Source organism: Mustela putorius, unplaced genomic scaffold (assembly GCF_011764305.1).
Source record: "Mustela putorius furo isolate JIRA1106 unplaced genomic scaffold, ASM1176430v1.1 tig00000508_pilon_pilon_pilon, whole genome shotgun sequence".
NCBI classification, from domain to species: domain Eukaryota; kingdom Metazoa; phylum Chordata; class Mammalia; order Carnivora; family Mustelidae; genus Mustela; species Mustela putorius.
The window spans coordinates 10,065,582-10,085,531 of NW_025421402.1; the positions used below are offsets into that span (position 1 = coordinate 10,065,582).

The 19,950-nt window shown below is 37.7% G+C and overlaps 1 long non-coding RNA gene across 1 annotated transcript in view; it reads left to right on the forward strand.

The window, feature by feature from the left end:
• Nucleotides 1-18,483, forward strand: part of LOC123392343 — a 105,476-nt gene extending 86,993 nt beyond the window's left edge. Inside the window, exons 2-4 of the long non-coding RNA XR_006607067.1 lie at nucleotides 17,114-17,237; nucleotides 17,744-17,875; nucleotides 17,998-18,483. This is a non-coding gene — a long non-coding RNA (uncharacterized LOC123392343). The remainder of the gene's footprint in view (nucleotides 1-17,113; nucleotides 17,238-17,743; nucleotides 17,876-17,997) is intronic.
• The last annotated feature ends 1,467 nt before the right edge of the window (nucleotides 18,484-19,950 follow it).

Genomic DNA, 19,950 nt, shown 5'->3' on the forward strand with positions numbered 1-19,950 from the left:
ACACAGCATGCAAAAAGGGGTTTGGGGGGGTGCAGAGAAAGAATCCTAAGCAGGTTCCATGCCCAGTGCAGAGCCCAATGTGAGGTTTGATCTTCTGACCGAGATCATGATCCCAGCCAAAGAGTTGGATGCTCAACCTACTGAGCCATCCAGGCACCCTGAATATACTTTTTATTTTTTTCTTTAACCTAAAGGGATTTCAATAGGAATTCTAAAACTGCTCCATTGTAGTTGAATTCTGAAGAAGTAAGACTTAGACATAGAGGACCCATAAGATAAATCTCCCATCCCCTTTTTTGTCAGTGAACAGGAGCAACTTTTCTACCTTAGCCTTCTCTTTTTAATCTTTTATTTAGAAAGCTGTTTCCCTGTTGCTGCTTTTCTCTCTTTTCTGTCTCTGAGATTAAGATCGAAGGCACAATTCAGGTCACCCATCCTCACTCAACCAGCTACAATTCTGATTTGAGCATAAATATTCATTAGCTTTTACCACATTTGATGGCTCATTCATTGTATTACTCTGAGGACTTACATCACCTTGCATACTTCATAATAATACAGACTTTCAAAATTTTGTTCAACTCATCTCTTCAGATAAATAAGGTCTCTCCAAACTAACTTTTTATCTCTGTCATAAAAAGCAGTTGATACTCATCATTAAATAGTAGGAGAAGTGGGGGGAGCGCCTCGGTGGCTCAGTGGGTTAAGCCTCTGCCTTCAGCTGTCAGGTCATGAGGTCATGATCTCAGGGTCCTGGGATCGAGCCCCACATCGGGCTCTCTGCTCAGCAGGGAGCCTGATCCCACCCCCCCACCTGCCTCTCTGCCTACTTGTGATTGCTGTCTGTCAAACAAATAAAACCTTTAAAAATAAATAAACCTTTAAAAATAAATAAATAAATAAATAGTAGGAGAAGGAGCAGAGAGCCTGTCTTAGGCATGCTGGGACTTGCTTTGCCCAGTTTGTTTATAGTTATACTCTGTAAGTGTTCATTAAAGGAATGAATGAGAAAATGAATGAAAGTCGAGAGACTTAGTTTTGGGTGCTCTTTGCCTCTTACTCACTGGGTGGCCTTGGACAAACCACTTGACATCTCCAACCTCCAATTTTTTCACTTGTAAATAAATGAAGGATCAGATGTCCCCATTTCTTTGTAATAGTTAGATTAGATCTCACCCAATTACTTTCAAGGTATACTCAAAATAGCAATTACTTTATTAACACAGAGCTTATAAATCTTGCCTAAATCAGTAGTGAAATCCCTAAGGACGCTTAGTGTTTTTGTTTTCTTTCTAGTTGCTTCACTTATTATCTTTAAACTAGGACAAATAAATATTTTAAAAAGTACAAAGACTTTCCAGTTCCAGCAAAAGGGGAACTTTTCTTTTCTTTTTCTTTTTTTAATAATTTTTTATTTTTTTATTAACATATAATGTATTATTAGCCCCAGGGGTACAGGTCTGTGAATCGCCAGGTTTACACACTTCACAGCACTCACCGTAGCACATATCCTCCCCAATGTCCCCACCATACTCTCCCTTCCCTCTCCCCCTAGCAACCCGCAGTTTGTTTTGTGAGATTAAGAGTCTCTTATGGTTTGTCTCCCTTCCTATCCCATCCTGTTTCATTTTTTCCTTCCCTACACCCTAAACCCCCCACTTTGCCTCTCAAATTCCTCATGCAGGGAGATCATATGATAATTATCTTTCTCTGATTGACTTATTTTGCTAAGCATAATACCCTCTAGTTCCATCCACATTGTCACAAATGGCAAGAATTCATTTTTTGATGGCTGCATAGTATTCCATTATATATATATCTATATATCTATAGATAAATAGATATATATATATATATCACATCTTCTTGATCCATTCATCTGGTTATGGACATCTAGGTTCTTTCCACAGTTTGGCTATTGTGGTCATTGCTTCTGTAAACATTTGGGAGCATGTGCCCCTTCAGATCACTACATTTGTATCTTTAAGGTAAATACCCAGTAGTGCGATTGCTGGGTTGTAGGGCAGCTCTATTTTCAACTTTTTTTTTTTTCTTCAACTTTTTGAGGAACCTCCATACTGTTTTCCAGAGTGGTTGCACCAGATTGCATTCCCACCAGCAGTGCAGGAGGAGGAACTTATCTTTTCTGAGAGGTGTTTACCAAAGCTTAACATTTTTGGGAAAAAGAAAAAAAAAATTCCTAAAGACAATTAGTGTTACATTCACTCCCTGCAGAATATATTTCTACATATGACATTGTGTTAATTGTTCTTTTTTCATTCTTACGTTTCATTCACTATTGGCAAACTGCTTGAGAGCATTGACCAGGTCTTTCTCGATTATTTTGTATCTCCAGTACCAAAAGTAGTGGCACGTACTAGGTGCTCAATAATGTTAAACTACACTGTTGAAATGGAGGTTCAGATATTCGAGTGAGTGGTAGAGCAAGATTATGAGAGTATCTCCTGATTGCAAATGTGACACTCTTTCTAATATAGAAACTGATTACATTAAGCCATTGAAAACCTTTAATTTTATTATTTTTTTAAGTAATCACTGCACCCAATGTGGGGTTCTAATTTCGCAACCCTGAGATCAAGAGTCGCGTATTTCACTGACTGAGCCAGCTGAGTGCCTCCATAACCTTCAACATCTTAGTAAGAGTTAGTTATCAGTTGCTGGCACCAAGTTTGAGGATCCCAAATTGTTTCATTTTAATGGATTTGAGATGTTCAGGCTGTTGTCAGTGTGAATCTGGGTAGCCAGGAGTGAGTATGAAGATTCTCAGTTTCAAGGAGCACGTTTAAATAAAGTAAGAGAGAGAGAGAGAGAGAGATTTAGAAGTTAACACTTACAATCCTCTCTTTAAAATAACTCTGCTTAAGTAAGGAGCAGATGGCCCCAAAGATAATTTCATCCCTAGATAGAAGCTGGAATAGATAAACTTGTGTGGAAACATTTTCTATGTTATATTTTTCTTACTCTACTTCAAAAAGAAATAATGATGTAAAAAAAAAAAATCAAAGGATTGAGAGATATTACATAATTCATTTAGGAAGTCGCCTGAAGAAACTTCATCTGAAGCAATGAGTATTCATGTGTGCAACTGATCCAGAAATTTGAAAACAGGAAAGTAAACAAAACTACTGAGTGCAAAAGCCAGGAATTGTGTGAATCAGGATTATTTATTAGATTTTATTTCTTTGTATCTGTGGTATGACTAATAAACTAAATCAAGTCTTAAGTCTTGAATTCTATAAAGGAAATAAGTGTATAGGTAAATATACCACGTTTTTTCAGTATTTGAAACTTCAGGAACAGGTTTATGCTATGATTTTGGTGAATATTGCTACAATTCTTCTTCTTACATATTAATACAAATTTTATATCTGATTTGTTACATAATTTAAAAAGTAATTTGCTCCAAACTGCTTTCTAGTGTTTGTGTAACCATTGATAAATGGTTTAGGAGGTTTTTTTTTTTCTTTCTCTTGTTAAGCATCTTTCTTTTACTTTGAGCATTTGATGAATGGAAAGAAAACCGTGCAACAGTTTAAATGACTTTCCAGACTATTTAAATTATAGCCCAAGATGATTTAGAGTCTTAACTCTGGTGTTCCGCTCTGTTTACCAACTTCAGCCACAATAGATTTCACCAAGCACATGGCCCCACAGCTGAACCACGCTGTAGAAACTTGCCGGAAAAGGCAAAGTGCTCAGGCAGAAGAGAAAGAAAAGAGGAATCCTTCCCTCCCCAGCCCAGGCTCTGTCTTACATTGGACTTACATTCTTTAAGCCACTGGATCATTCTGCTTAAAATTCCCCTAATAAGTCAATCAGAGAAAGACAATTATCATATGGGTTCACTCCTATGTGGCGTATAAGAAACAGCACAGAGGGTCATAGAAAAAGGGAGGGAAGACTGAATGGGAAATCATCAGAGAGGGAGAAAAACCATGAGACTCAACTATAGGAAACAAACTGAGGGTTGCTGGAAAGAAAGTGGGTGGGGAGATGGGGTAACTGGGTGATGGACATTAAGGAGGGCACGTGATGTGGTCAGTGCTGGGTGCTATACACCCTGATAAGTTACCGAACACTACATCCGAAACTAATGATGTACTGTATGTTGGCTAATTGAATTTAAAGTAAATAAAAATTCCCTTATCCACACTGCAGTTAAGATATATCTCCGATAAGAGAGCATTTCTTTTGACTGAGTCATTCCAGTTCAGAAGTTCATATTTTAAAAATAATCTAAGGGAAACAAAAATCTAGAAGCATAGAGATGTTCATTGCAATATTATCTGGAACAACAGAGTGAGAGAAATAATTAAAAAATCCAACAGGAGGAGACCTGTAAAAGAATATTATGTCACCTTTATGTTGAAATTTCTGAATGTAAAGATATATGAAAATAGATGATGAATTATTATGTGACAATTAGAATATAAATGTTTTAAAAAATGTTATTTATTTATTTATTTGACACAGAGAGAAATCACAAGTAGGCAGAGAGACAGGCAGAGGGAGAGAGGGAAGCAGGCTCCCCGCTGAGCAGAGAGCCGGTTGTGGGGCTCGATCCCAGGACCCTGAGATCATGACCTGAGCTGAAGGCAGAGGCTTAACCCACTGAGCCACCCAGGTGTCCCTAGAATATAAATTTAATATGAACATCCTGACTTTAATTTTGTAAAGTATACCTGAAGGAAGTTCTATGGAAGGAGTTATTTATGTCAGTGGGGTCAGACGGAGGATAATGAGTGACTAAAATAATTGTTTCTTTCAAAATGTCTTCAAATTATGCTCTCTCTATACCAGATATTGCCGATGGTGCCATCCATTCTGCTTGTCCTTCAGCTTTGGCCATATTGGCCCAACTTCTAACTGCCAACCCCTATATATCTTTGTCTGAGGCTTTCTCTAAATCAACTGTGTCAGTTGTGTGGCAGATGGACAGTGTCGAAGAATTAATACCCCTTTGAGAGTAGCCCTCAAGCAGTGGTTAGTGAAAAAATACCCAGATCCTGTTCCACTTTGAGTTTTGTGTTCCATTGGTGCCCAGACTTCCCCATAGAGATTTTGCAGTATTTACCCACAGAGGCACATTGCCTGGGAACTCATCCTTTGTTTGTTTCCACTCCTTTTTCTTGCTCCTCCACAATTTCCTGCTGTCATCTCTAAAACAAGTATTGGCACCTAAATCTTTATCGCAGGGTCCATTTCTGAGAGAGCCCAAATTAAGACAACACCCTCCAATAACAAGAATTAATAATTCTGTAGATAAGTGATACTAAAATATAAATATTATTGGGAAAGTTGTAACACCTTAATTTACTAAAGGTGTTGTCAAGTTAATTAAAATGAGTGATGAAAACTGCCAGTTCTCCAAGGACTAGAACACAAAGCAAGCAATTGCTGTGCTAGTGTATGAGTGCAAGGAATGTTCTGAATTTGAGTTGTGAGGTCAAGCCCTACATTGGGCTCCACACTGGGTGTGGAACCTACTCATTAAAAAAAGGGGGGGGTGCTTAAAAACATGATTAGGAAACAAGGACATTTTTAGTAAAAATATGGATGTATTGATTATTTGTGTAATATTAAATATATCCAGATACCTAGAAATATATTAATACATTTATATTGTTAGATAAAGATACTTGATGGTCTTTTGATAGAAATCGGATAAAATACAGGCACTTAAAGCATTGTTATTCATCACAGAAACTTGATTCAACATAGTGGAATTATATGAATTATTTTTTATCACATTGATCATGACTGATTGTTTTCAAGTATTAGGAATAACAGCTCCCAAGGATGAAAAAGAAAACTTTATACATGAACTATGAGAATGAGATCCATTTTATAGAGTAGCTGGTGTCTTGTTAATCTTCTATTTTTCTGTTTATTGATGATGTTGTACTACAGTTATACGGCCAGGGCAAAGCCAAAGACCTATGAGTACTTGAATCAAAGGACAAAAGAAAAATCATTTTGATTTATTTTTGTTAGTATCGAGCAACCAATTTTATGAAGAAAAAAAAACAACTAATAACACAAGAGTTATTTTTTTTTACCACCTCTTTCAGAAATCCCTATAGGAACGTGTGCTTGTGCTTGGGTAGTCTTTAACCCAGTACCTTAGAATCATCTGGGCAATGGGTAAAAACCAGGATTTCCAAGTCCCATACAAAAGATTCTGACTCAGCAGGTCTAGAGTAGGGTTTCAGAATTTACTCATACCACACATTGAGAAAGACTGCTGCAGCCTCTAGTCATTTTTTCCCCATTAAAAGGAAAAAAATGTGACTTTTTTCAACAAGGGATTCTTAAAAGTACAGATATCATGTATTATCTATCAGAACAGATCTTACTGTGTTGCAGACCTACCATACCAGCGTTACTAAGATTTTACCCAAAACCTCCTCATTTTACTAGAACAGAGATTCTGCGTAACAGCTGCTTTCCGGAAGCATGACCCAAACTGAGACATATGAAATCAAACAAACAAATAAACAACTTTAAAGAAAGCAAATAAAAAACCCAGTGACCAAACTTATGTTGCAGTCACCTTATTTGTATTACTTAAAAGTTTTAAAATTAATTTTTTATGGTTGAGGTGTAATTGACATACAATGTTATATTAATTTTAAGTGTCCAACATATTGTTTCAACAATTCTATACATTACTCAGCACTTACCATGATAAGCGCAGTCACCATCTGTCACCAGACAGTGTTATTACAATATTATTGGCTACATTCTCTATGCTGTACTTTCATCTCCGGGACTTATTTTATAACTGGGAGTTTGTACCTCTTAATCCCCTTCACCTATCTCACCCGTCCTTCCTCTCCATTCCCTCTAGCAACCACCAGTTTGTTCCCTGTGTTTATGATTCTGTTTCTGTAGTAACTTTAATTGCCGATCTTTCACAGTAAACATCTTAATTCATTGCTCCCTGGATATCTGGTTTCATAAAGGCTGAGGAAACACTGTGAGAAGTCTCTGCTGTCTCCCCTTAGCTGTGTGTCTTAGAGATTAATGGTGCCATACTGGCCCATGGAAGTGTTTCATGATAGCAGTGGGTGGAACGAATTAGCCAAAAACTGGGAGTGGGCTTAGAGAGAAAAGGCAATGATAACAACCGGCAATGTTACTAGGAATTCTTCTGGTGTAAGAGGAATTCTGTAGCTCAAAGCCAGTTTTTTCCTTCTGACTCTAGAAATAGCATCGCTTTCACTCAATTTCCCCCTTTCTTAACCCATAAAATAATATTATAATGAATTTTTTATGCCATCATGAATGTTTCATATGTAGGTATAGAGAAACTTGAAAACTGTAAAGTGTTAAAGCTGGAGTGAATTTTAGTGATCACTTAATTACCTCCTCATTTTATAAAATAGTAAACTGATGCCCAAGTTGACTTGCATAAATCCACAAACCACACAGAGCATTCTTTTATTCTAAAAAACAAAAGGAAAAGAGAAAAAAAAGATTATTTCCCCCTCCCCACAAATTATTTACTCTTTAGAGCTACTCTGATCCCCATCTCAGCATTCAAAGTCCCAATGCTTGAATTTAATGTCCTAATTCTGATATTTCTGATTTAAAAAGTATTTGTCTCCTATGTTTTTGTGGTTACGTAAGATAGGAATAAAATTATGAAGAGCTGGAAAAAACAAAAAGCCTCAGCTTAGTGATAAAAAGGAAAGCCTATAATGTGAAGTTACGCCCCCTCACTCCCCCACTTCCTTTCTTCCTCCCTCCCTTTCTCCCTTCCTCTATCAAACACGCTGGGAGTACAAAAATGATTATGACATTTAAATTAAAAAAAAGAAATGAGTATGGGGGCACCTAGGTGGCTCAGTCGGTTAAGCGTCTGTCTTTGGCTCAGGTTATGATCCCAGGGTCCTGGGATCGAACCCCGCATCGGGCTCCCAGCTCTGTGGGGAGCCTGTGTCTTCCTCTTCCCTGCTCCTGCTCTCTCTCTGTCTCTCAAATAAATAAATAAAATCTTGGAAAAAAGCAATCATGGCAAGTTCTCCAGTTAAAAATCTCACTCGCCAGAATTTCCAAAAAAAATTTCTATGTAAACAAATAACACTATCAAATATTTAAAAGTTAATAATAAGTCCTTAACAGTGTCTATTATTCAGCCTATATTAAAATTTTCCAATTGTGCCCCGGATATCTTTATAGCTGGTTTGGCAAAACCGGAGTACAATTCAGGACTATCATCACATCTGCAGGTCCTTGACCTCTTAATTTAGAACAGTCCCTTCTTTCCCTCTTATTTTTTTTGTGTCACTAGCTTGATAAATAGACCAGCCCAATTACTCATGTTCTACCTTCTCAGTTTGTCTGATTTGTTGTTGTTTAGCTTGTTACTTTGTATTTCCTTTAATATGTAAATTAGACCTACAGGCTTGAGTAGATTCCAGTGAAACATTTCTTTTGCTCTGATATAAAACATGCAATGTTGAGTTCCTCATATTTTATCTCATCAAGAGAGAATACGTGTCAGATTTCATCACTGCTTGTGGTACCGAGAATGACCATTAGACTGCAGTGATGGCAGCTTTTTCCCTCCAATACAAAGTCGTGTTTTCCTTTGGTAACCAGGAAGCTTTTAATTAAGAGAATGCTGCAATTATGTCTTTGTTGTGGAGTAGTGCAAAATTACTGCATAAAAGAGGAGAGAAAGCAGAAAGACTACTAGTAATCTTTATTACAGTCTAGAAAAGAGAGATGATGATGATCTTACTTTGAATGGGGGATCATGCTAATTCCTTCGCACATGTTACATTTATAAATCCTCACACAACCGTATGGAGGTACATTTTCTTATCCCCATTGTCTGGTTAAAACTGAGCTTTACAGAGATTGAGCAGTGGCAGAGGGGTCATTAAAATGCAGCTCTGTCTGACCCCAAAATCCATATACTGGACCGCTCTCCTATGCTGACTGCAGTAACAGTTTGGTTTCAGGGGCTGTTATTTATTTTATAATTTTATTTTATTTTTAATTTGTTTTTAGGGAGAAAGAGTGTGCAGGGGGGGAGGGGAGAGGGGAGAGAGAGAGAATCGTAACAGACTCCATACCTAGCATGAAACCTGATGCATGAGTTCACGACCTTGAGATCATGACCTGAGCTGAAATCAAGAGTCTGATGCTTAACCGACTGAGGCACTCAGGTGCTCCTGACCATTTGAATGCTTTTAAGAATTTGGTAACCAACGAACTACTTGGGGACATGGAAGGAATAACTCTAAAGTGTCTCTCTTGGACGATTAGGGAGGATTGTATGACTGTTGAATTTGAAACATCATTTGGCTACGACAGCTGAAAATGTTAAGTCTGGAGTTCAGAAGACAGATCAAAGAAAAAGTAGAGATGAGTAAAATTGTAGATCCAAGAGTAATCTGCATAGATATGTTAGCTTAGATTTGAGGAGTGTATAGAATTACCTGGTATACTTATACAGCATTAGGACACCTTCACTTTGTGGGATGCCTGAGTATCTCAGTCAGTTAAGTGGCTGCCTTCGGTTCAGGTCATAATCCTGAGATCCCGGGTCCTGGGATAGAGTCCCAAATCAGGTTCCTTCCTCACTGGGGAGACTGAGACTACTTCTCCCTCTTCTCCTGCTCCTGCTCATGTGCACCCTCTCTCTCTCTCTCTCTCTGTGTCAAATAAACAAACAAACAAATAAATAAATAAATAAATCTTTAAAAAGAAAAGACACCTTTACTTTGGATGTGTAAGCCATTCAAGATTAACAAACCAATAACAAAAGGGAGACTACTGCATGAATTTAAAAATGCCATTCCTGATTTTTATATTCCTGAAAAAGTTAAAGAGATATTGGCATATTTTTTCAGCATAAATTCTTTATGTTACTGTGTGGAAAGTTTCGAGTATTTCTAATGGAAGACATTTTTCTTGTGGTCAGTGGATATCATGATCCTATTAGGTCTGGTAGGCAGAAGTTTATTGATTTATAGAGTGGTACAGAGTCTTTTATACTAGACTGGTGATAACTCTTAATCTCAGGAAACAAACTGAGGGTTGCTGGAGTAGAGTGGGGTTGGAGGGATGGGTGGCTAGGTGATGGACATTGGGAAGGGTATTTGCTATGGTGAGTGCTGTGAATTGGGTAAGACTGGTGATTCGCAGACCTGTACCCCTGAAACAAATTATATATTATATGTTAATAAAAAGGAAAAAAATAACTAGGCTGGCCATAGAAAATCTTGATATTATACTTACTATATTATGGAATAATATACTTTGAACAATTTTTTAATTAATTATCTTTTAACATATAATGTATTATTTGCCCCAGGGGTACAGGTCTGTGAATTTTCAGGCTTACAAATTTGACAGCACTCACCATAGCACATACCCTCCCCAATGTCCATAACCCAACCACCCTCTCTATGCCTCCTCTCCCCCCAGCAACCCTCTGTTTTGTAAAATTAAGAGTCTCTTATGGTTTGTCCCCCTCTCTATCCTATCTTGTTTCATTTTTTCCTGCCCTACCCCCTAAGACTCCCACTTTGCCTCTCAAATTCCTCATGTTAGGGAGATCATATGATAATTATCTTTCTCTGATTGACTTATTTTGCTCAGCATAATACCCTCTAGTTCCATCTATGTTGTTGCAAATGGTAAGATTTCATTTCTTTTGATGGCTGTATAATATTCCATTGTGTATGTATACCACCTCTTATTTATCCATTCATCTGTTGCTGGACATCTAGGTTCTTTCCACAGTTAGGCTATAGTGGACATTGCTGCTATAAACATTCAGGTGCACATGCCTCTTCGGATCACAGCATTTGTATCCTCAGGGTAAATACCCAGTAGCGCAATTGCTGGGTGGTAGGGTGGCTCTATTTTCAACTTTCTGAGGAACTTCCATGCTGTTTTCCAGAGTGGCTGCACCAGCTTGCATTCCCACCAGCAGTATAGGAGGGTTCCCCTTTCTCTGCATCCTCTCCAACATCTGTCATTTCCTGACTTGTTAATTTTAGCCATTCCGACTGGTGTGCGGTGGTATCCCATTGTGGTTTTGATTTGTATTTCGCTAATGCCGAGTGATATGGAGCACTTTTTCATGTGTCTGTTGGCCATCTGGATGTCTTCTTTGCAGAAATGTCTGTTCATGTTCTCTGCCCATTTCTTGACTGGATTATTTGTTCTTTTGGTGTTCAGTTTGATAAGTTCTTTATAGATTCTGGATACTAGCCCTTTATCTAATATGTTGTTTGCAAGTATCTTCTCCCATTCTGTCAGTTGTCTTTTGGTTTTGTTGACTGTTTCCTTTGCTGTGCAAAAGCTTTTGATCTTGATGAAGTCCCAATGGTTCATTTTTGCCCTTGCTTCCCTTGCCTTTGGCGATGTTTCTAGGAAGAAGTCACTAGGGATGAGGTCAAAGAGGCTACTGCCTATGTTCTACTTAAGGATTCTGATGGATTCCTTCTCACATTGAGGTCTTTCATCCATTTTGAGTCTATTTTTGTGTGTGATGTAAGGAAATGGTCCAATTTCATTCTTCTGCATGTGGCTGTCCAATTTTCCCAACACCATACATTGAAGAGACTGCCTTTTTTCCACTGGACATTCTTTCTTGCTTTGTCAAAGATTAGTTGACTATAGAGTTGAGGGTCTACTTCTGGGCTCTCTATTCTGTTTCACTGATCGATGTCTCTCTTTTTGTGCCAGTACCATGCTGTCTTGATGATTACAGCTTTGTAATAGAGCTTGAAATCTGGAATTGTGATGCCACCAACTTTGGCTTTCTGTTTCAACATTCCTCTGGCTATTTGAGGTCTTTTCTGGTTCCATATAAATTTTAGAATTATTTGTTCCATTTCTTTGAAAAAAAAAAAAAAAGGATGGTATTTTGATAGGGATTGCATTAAATGTGTAGATTGCTTTAGGCACTATAGACATTTCACAATATTTGTTCTTCCAACCCATGAGCATGGAAAGTTTTTCCATTTCTTTGTGTCTTCCTCAATTTCTTTCATGAGTATAGTTTTCTGAGTACAGGTTCTTTGCCTCTTTGGGTAGGTTTATTCCTAGGTATCTTCCCCCCACCCCAAGATTTTATTTATTTATTTGACAGAGATCACAGTAGGAAGAGAGGCTGGCAGAGAGAGAGGAGGAAGCAGGCTCCACATTGAGTAGAGAGACCTGTGCAGGGCTCAGTCGCAGGACCCTGGGATCATGACCTGAGCTGAAGGCAGAGGCTTTAACCCACTGAGCCAGCCAGGCGCCCCTATTTCTGGATATCTTATTGTTTTGGGTGCAATTATAAATGGGATTGACTCCTTAATTTCTCTTTCTTCTGTCTTGCTATTGGTGTATAGAAGTGCAACTGATTTCTGAGCATTGATTTTATATCCTGACACTTTACTGAGTTCCTGTATGAGTTCTAGCAGTTTTGGAATGAAATCTTTTGGGTTTTCTGCATAAAGTATCATATCATCTGCAAAGGGAGAGAGTTTGACTTCTTCTTTGCCAATTCGGATGTCTTTTATTTCTTTTTGTTGTCTGATTGCCAAGGCTGGGACTTCTAGTACTATGTTGAATAACAGTGGTGATAGTGGATATCCCTGCTGTGTTCCTGACATTAGGGAAAAAACTCTCAGAAAAACTGAGAGTGTTCCCCCTTGAGAATGATATATGCAGTGGGTTTTTCATAGATGGCTTTGATGATATTGAGATATGTACCCTCTATCCCTACACTTTGAAGAGTTTTGATTAAGAAAGGATGCTGTACTTTGTCAAATGCTTTTTCAGCATCTATTGAGAGTATCATCTGGTTCTTGTTCTTTCTTTTATTAATGTATTTATCACATTGATTGGTTTGTGGATGTTGAACCAACCTTGCAGCCCTGGAATAAATCCCACTTTGTCGTGGTGAATAAGCCTTTTAATGTACTGTTGGATCCTATTGGCTAGTATTTTGGTGAGAATTTTTGCATCTGTGTTCATCAAGGATATTGGTCAGTAATTCCCCTTTTTTATGGGGTCTTTGTCTGGTTTCAGGATCAAGGTAATGCTGGTCTCATAAAATGTGTTTGGAAGTTTTCCTTCTATTTTTTGGGAACAGTTTCAGAAGAATAGGTATTAATTCTTCTTTAAATGTTTGGTAGAATTCCCCTGGGAAGCTCTATGGCCCTGGGCTCTTGTTTATTGGGAGATTTTTTGATGACTGCTTCAATCTCCTTACTGGTTATGGGTCTGTTCTGGTTTTTTATTTCTTCCTGCTTCAGTTTTGGTAGTTTAGATGTCTCTAGGAATGCATCCATTTCTTCCAGCTTGTCAAATTTGCTGCATATAGTTGCTCATAATATGTTCTTATGATTGTTTGTATTTCTTTGGTGTTGGTTGTGATCTCTCCTCTTTCATTCATGATTGTATTAATTTGGGTCCTTTTTCTTTTCTTTTTGATAAGTCTGGCCAGGGGTTTATCAACCTGATTAATTCTTTCAAAGAACCAGCTCCTAGTTTTGTTGATTGTTCTACTGTTCTTTTGGTTTCTATTTCATTGATTTCTGCTCTGATCTTTATTATTTCTCTTCTGCTGCTGGGTTTAGGCTTTCTTGGTTGTGCTTTCTCCATCTCCATTAGGTTTAGGGTTGTGTACTTGAGACCTTTTTTCTTTCTTGAGAAAGGCTTGTATCACTATATACTTTCTTCTTAGAACTGCTTTGCTGTGTCCCAAAGATTTTGAACAGTTGTGTTTTCATTTTCATTTGTTTCCATGATTTTTTTCAATTCTTTTTAAATTTCCTGGTTGACCCATTCATTCTTTAGTAGGATGCTCCTTAGCCTCCATGTATTTGAGTTCTTTCCAACTTTCCTCTTGTGATTGAGTTCTAACTTCAGAGCATTGTGGTCTGAAAATATGCAGGAAATTCATCCCAATCTTTTGGTACCAGTTGAGACCTGATTTGTGACTCAGGATGTGATCTATTCTGGAGAATGTTCCATGTACACTAGAGAAGAATGTGTATTCAGTTGCTTTGGGATGGAATGTTCTGAATATATCTGTGATAACCATCTGGTCCAGTGTGTTATTTAAAGCCTTTATTTCCTTGTTGATCTTTTGCTTGGATGATCTTTCCATTTCAGTGAATGGGGTGTTAAAGTCCCCTATTATTACTGAATTATTGTTAATGTATTTCTTTAATTTTGGTATTAATTGGTTTATATAGTTGGCTGCTCCTATGTTAGGGGCATAAATATTTAAAATTGTTAGATCTTCTTGTTGGACGGACCCTTTGAGTAGGATATATGTCCTTCCTCATTTCTCATTATAGTCTTTGGCTTATGATCTAATTTATCTGATGTAAGGATTGCCACCCCAGCTTTCTTTTGATGGCCATTAGCATGGTAGATTGTTTTCCACCCCCTCACTTTAAATCTGGAGGTGTCTTTGAAGTACTCTATGATGACTAACATAACATAATAAAAAATTAAAAAATAAATAAAACAACAATAGCAAGTATGAAAAAAGAAGTTATAGAAAGTTGAAATTTCTATTCTAAGGAATTTTTGATTACTTTAAATGGCAATTACATAGGGTGCCTGAGTGGCTCAGTGGGTTAAGCCTCTGCCTTCGGCTCAGGTCATGGTCTCAGGGTCTTGGGATTGAGCCCCGTGTCGGGCTCTCTGCTCAGGGGGGAGCCTGCTTCCCCCCTTCCTCTGCCTGCCTCTCTGCCTACATGTGATCTCTCTCTATGTAAAATAAATAAAAAAATATTTTAAAAAGTGGCAATTACAAAAGGAAAAAAAAAAAACCCACAATATTTTGGAACAAGGGTCAGATAAAATTAGGTTTAAAAACATTTCAAGGAAAGTCTTTAAGAAGGAAAACTAATAATAAAAAGTGCATTTTGAGAACCCTGTGTGGAAAATGAGGAAAGGCAGTACGGCCCTCCTCCCCCTGCCCATTCTCTGTCTTCCTGAAGTGAGTGGTCAGATTAGCTGGCTTTTCCTGTACAACTGAGGTGTCTTCAAGGCATGGGATGATCTTGGTGAGGCTGCTTCTCCTCAGTTTTAAGGATCCACAGGATGTACTGATCACAAAAGGGAAAATCTGTTATTCTTACAGTAAGAAAATTGCAGTGATGGGACAGTTCAATTAGCCCTATGAATAGATGTCCTAATCTTTAATTTTAACTTTGACAAGGCTCTGTGACACTCATTGGTGCAACCATATATTTTATTGCAGCTTACTCATGAAAATAGTTTACATATTTTATGTATAGAACACCACCATAAATTTTCTTAGTCTTAGCACTCTTACCTTGCTACTGCTCAGTGTTTATGCTAATAAACTGTTGCTAAAGAGATGAGTCAACTGTTGAATAGTAAATATAATAACTTCAACCTTCTGCCAGCTACATTTGACCCAACACCCTTATATTATAGATGATAAAACTGGAACTCTAGAGACATAAGGAATTTATTCAAAGTCACCCAGATAATTAGAGCCAGAATTTGCCTACAACCCAGACCTCTTACTTGAAGCTCTTCATATTGCCTTCGTACTAAAATGGAGTCAATTTTCTGACAGATTAGTTCTTATCTTTAGGGGTGATGGAGGTTACTCTATGGAGATGGCAAGTTATTTTCATCTTATATATTACTAATAGTAAGACTGGATCCTAAAATCAGCCATATTACATCCATCTGGATGTGTTGTCTATGGCCATTTAAAAAAAAAAATGGCTTTGAGGCATTTTATTTCCCTGGAGCATTGGAGATATATGAAAATAGCAACATGTAGTGGAAAGAAACTTGGATTATAGTTCTGTCTTAATCATTGACCCTGGTAAAGGCACTTCACCTCATGGCATCTCAGTTTTTCAAGCTGTCAAATAAAGACCATAGTACCTACTTCCATGACAAAGGTGGGGAATTTTCAAAAAGATCCTCTAAACTCATGGTAATATGTTTAAGCTGACTGAATGAAACACCTGTAAAGAGATCTTCATATCGTTTGCTTTGGGAATTGCTTACTGGCAGGCTGGCTCCTATACCATAGATGACTCTGAAGGTGTGGTGATGAAAATAAACATCCTATTTATTTGGTAACGCACTTGTGACGAAACACATCAGTGTGAGTCTTCAAGAGCACTGATGGCTGCTAATTAACATTATGCCACATTTTATAACATCCCAAGGAAGGTTGGACAGAGCTGACTCATTCCCATTGCACATGGTGTACTCATTTAGCAAACAGGAACACGGTGGACTCCTGAAAGTTGAGATGTGAACATTTTCTACTAATTTCAAGGAACTTGAAAGTTGTGTGCATAGCTGTTCTGTCATATTCCTCATGTGGGAGGAAGAAATGACTTTAAAGTCCCTCAGTCATAGTAATTAAAAAAAGGCTATAATTTATTAATTTCTTATTTTATGTCAGTCACTGTAGAGGAGTTTTAGATGTGTTATTTCTAATTCTCAAAGTTATCCCATGAGAAGTATTATTATACTTGTTTTCTTAATAATATTTTTATAGAAAGAAAATGAAATATAATTTGAATGTCTTTGTTCCCATTCCTACTATGGCAGGTATGCTTTTCATTTTTTCCTATGACTCTTGGCTAAGCAGAGGCAAGCATTATTAATTCCCACCAGCAGATAAACTAGGACAAGAGGGAGTTAAATAACTTGCTTGAATACAAGAGTCAGACCAGGGCCCTAATTTCTCCAAGGGCTATTTTTTTTCATTAGACCAGTAGTTTTTGAATTAATACATTCGACAGTTCAGTGTTGGCATTATGGTGGAATCTGGGGAGAGACAGCTCCTGCCCTGTTTGAATGCGGATGAGTCAAAATCAGAACCCTCTGAATAGGCCTACCTTAGGGGCCTCATCTTTTCCCTTCTCTCTTCCTCACAATACATTTAGGCCACTTGACGCAGGTTTAAACAGTGAAAATTAACTCATCATCACTACCATTTATTGAGCACTGTCTAGAAGGGTCTAAAGCGCTCTACTTCTATTATCTTCCTTAATCTCTTCAGTGTCCTGGGGGGAAGGATGGTGCTGGTTTTTTATTTTGTTTTTGTTTTCTTTGCCAGGGAAGAGACACAGAGAGGAGGCCAAGCAAACGAGAGGCAGAGGTTGAACGTCAAGCCTGCCCTGAAGTCAGCTGTTCTGTCTCCCACCCCAGCCGGCTTCTTGGTTAATGGACCTCAGTTTCTTGTAAGTAGCCACTGGTGAATCCACTTTCTGTCTTGCTCTACCTTCTGCAGGCTACAAGGGCAAGGAGAAGTGGGAGTTCAGGTGGTCTGGAGAAGGAAAAAACGCAGGTCTTTTGGTTACACTGGGATTATTGGCAGGCTGGAGCTGTGGGCTCTGTGGATGGGGAGATTGGACTTTAGAGACCACTCTGTGAAGGAGCTTAGTTGTGATACTGAGAAGGCAAACACCCAACTTGGACTACGTGGCAATAGGGAAAAGAAATGTTAAGGAAACTTTGGAGAGATTACTGGAGGAAAAGATTCGAAGCACTTAGCTAGGATCTTCACTGGTGTTCAGTGTGTGTGTTATCAAGGTAGTCTCTTACAGTTTTGTTTTTTGTTTGTTTGTTTGTTTCTGGTTAAGATTTGTTTATTTTAGAGAGAGAGCAAGAGCATAGGGATGGAGAGGGACAGACAGAAAGAGAGAGACTTTTTTTTTTTTTTTAAAGATTTTTGTTTATTCATTAGAGCACAAGATGGAGGGGTCGGTGGGAGAAGCAGACTCCCCGTTGAGCAGAGAGCCTGATGCAGGGCTCCATCCCAGGACCCCGGGATCATGATCTGAGCTGAAGATAGACGCTTCACTGACTGACCCCCCAGGTATCACCCACTGTGTTTTTGTAACGAACTAAACTCTATTCCTGATCAACTTTAGCCTCGTCTATGCGATTTCTTTCACATCATTTCCTGCTAATGTCTTGTCTTTAATCCTCTATCCCCAGGTCTACATCGCACCGTGTTTGTGAGGAAAAGGGATCTTGGCACTGCTTGCTGCGTGCGGCTCCGCGTCTGGCTTGGGCCCCCTTTGCATGTAAGAGCTTCAAAAATATGTGAATAGTGAGTAAAAGAAGTGGTAACAAAAGAATTTTTGGACATATTCATTGTTTTCGGCTTGATAGGACAAATCGCGTCACCTTGCTGATGATAGAACTCCAAGTAAATTCTAAAGAAGCGTGTTCCATCAATCCTATTTTATTACACAAATAACTCTCTCTCTGCTTTGTGTCCGGAACAACTGATATCAGTCACCTCCTTATTTCTAGCAAGCAGCTTATTTTCTTGCTACAGTGATCTAATTTGCCAATTGAATCACTAATAACCAGTTTCTGACCCCTGCTTCTCCACCTCAAGAATAATTTAACAGATAGATAGTACTTTGTTTCAAAGTCCATTAGAATATCAGAAGAATGCTTTGTTAATGACTGAAAGCATGTGATAAAATTTAATTATATAATTAATCGTTGGCAGAGAAGTAGATAATTTGGTTTTACCCTTACTCTAATCATACCTCTATTCTGTTTTTTAAATAGGTAAACTGTTTATTTTTTTTGATAGTCTACTAGCCACTTGAAACATATTTAATGGACTACTATAATTTTGTCCTAAAATTCATTTAAAATTTTGAGTCTTATAAATTATTTTTGTTTTATTGATTGACTTATATATTAAAAATGTATTAAATGAATGCTATTTGTCAATCTTGGGCTACATTATTTAGAGGTTTAAAAATACATTTAGAATCAGGCTCCAGGGAATTATGATATAAAATTGTATAGTATATTATTTATGGATTACCTTGGTTATTTTATCACTCAATATGCAAGGCAATATTGAACATGTTTGTGTGCCTTACAAATGTTTAAAGGTCATCTGGGGTGTTGATAAATGACTTCCTTCTGGTTCACTGTCTTTATTGGCAAGCTATTCAGGAAAAAAGTACTATATTTGAAAACAAAACTAATGGTATAGTTTTTTAAGGCTTGGATTAGGAAAGTGGAAAAGTGCTCAGGAAAAAAACTGAAGCTAAAACCAGAAATTTCTCAGTGCTTAAACTTTCTTTTATTGTTTAATATAGTTGAGTTCCTTGAATAATTTTAAATGAAGTAACTTCGTTCTATAAACTGACCAAACCTGGTGATTAGTTGTTTAAGCTGAAATTTTCTCACACCCTTAAATTCCCCTTAGCTTCTCCAACTTCCCCACCTACCCTAAAACTATTTAAGAGTTTAAATGACTTTCAAAGAGATTTACAAAGCCCTGAAGTCCAACCATACCCAGCTTCATCGAATTAGGTTCTAGGCCATGATAGTCCCAGCCCCATCCCCCAAGGGATCCCATGTGCACATGAAAGTGAGAACCGGTGGTAGAAACACCATCTCCTAGTTCTCAGGGGAGAGAGTTTTCAGGCATCTTCCGAGGTTCTCCTCTGCTCAGCTTTCTTTCACAACCAATTCCCTTGAAGAATCATTATTGTCTAAAGTCAATTTAGCTCATTTGCTTTAAGATATCTGAGAATGTGTATGCTTGTTATTTCCTAAGGGAAAAAAAAAATCTTGCTCTATTTTGTTGCTTTAGCTTGGGTTTTTCTATGTTCTTTTTTGTGGTCTCTACTCCATAAACGACAGTTGACTTCTTAGAGCAACCATAATTCTAAAATGTGTGCAAAAACTTGTAAGTTAGTAATATTTCACGCAAGCTACAAATTCTACATTAACAATATTACCTTAAGCTCAAACTGTCTATGAGATAAGTTTTAACATCCTGGTTCATAGCTCCATAAATTTATAATCTCTCATCTCTACAGCATTCAAAGGCTATTTGATTACACATTTCAAAATTCTCCAACATTTTCTATGATTTTGGAAAATCAAGTTTATTTGACAGGTATGAATCAT